This window comes from Salvia hispanica, chromosome 4 (assembly GCF_023119035.1).
Source record: "Salvia hispanica cultivar TCC Black 2014 chromosome 4, UniMelb_Shisp_WGS_1.0, whole genome shotgun sequence".
In the NCBI taxonomy this organism is placed as follows: Eukaryota; Viridiplantae; Streptophyta; class Magnoliopsida; order Lamiales; family Lamiaceae; genus Salvia; species Salvia hispanica.
The window spans coordinates 15,636,097-15,637,181 of record NC_062968.1 but is presented as its reverse complement, the minus strand read 5'-3'; positions in this window follow the sequence as shown (position 1 = coordinate 15,637,181).

Genomic DNA, 1,085 nt, shown 5'->3' with positions numbered 1-1,085 from the left:
TCACTTTATACTTAATGAGGAAGTCTTCAAATGCCACCCACAAAATACTACCGCTTGATGTAGTGCAAATGTGGCTACCTTCTTAGCCATGAATTACTCACAAATTTACACCACCAAGATAAGGTGGTGATGCAGCACCTTCATCACCACTTCTTAATTATGAAGTAATTGAGTTAGGAATTTCAACAAAAACGCATTAACTTCTCAATCGTTAGACCAAAGACAATGCTACTAGTCCCAAAACCTCGCGAGAAGAACCGAGGTTACCCGCTCTTTGTGACAATGCACTTCATTCCGGCAGCTTTGGCAGCTGCAAGGCCAATCCCACTGTCTTCAATGACAACACAACTAGAGGCGGACCTAAGTGGTGTCATGGGGTTCAAACCCCCAACAATTTTTCGTTTTTAGTATATATAATATATGGGCAGTGATAAAATGCAAACTTATATATTGTACAAACTCAAAACTCCTCAACACGGCTTCAATACAGTTTTAATACATTGATCATATTCCTATAAAAAAAATAATACAGTTGGTTGACAACCCTGACTTCCAAGCTAGAGGTAAGGGGGTTCGAAACTTGTAGCTAGCGGGTTCTGTGTGATTTTTAATAAACTAAACAGTGACTAATTTTTTTTTTTTTCGAATCTTGAAGCTGCGGCCCATGTTCTTTTTTCATATGCTAAACAAGAGTAATTTTTTTTTACTTTATCACTAGTTAATTTTTTGTTTACTTCTTCATTCCATTTTTTAGTTCAGTATACGAATCTTGAAAAGGTAGCTACTGAAATGCTCGAAAACTCAGCTACTTCACATGCATTTTTGCAGTCCAGATCCCTACTTTGCAACACCAGGTCGAAGGGGCAGCGGTTTCTTCTCAATAAGCGCCATAAACAGCTCAGTCTTTCGCTTGTGAAGAGATGCTATAAACTCCTTTCTGTCTTGCTCGGCCGTTGGTGCCTTTTCTGGCCAGCCGACCTTATTGAAGTAAGCCGTCATCCTGAAAGACAATGAGTAAGCTTCGTGTGCATCTTGCATCTTTGAAATGATGTATGCATATAATACTTCATATAATACTACGTTAT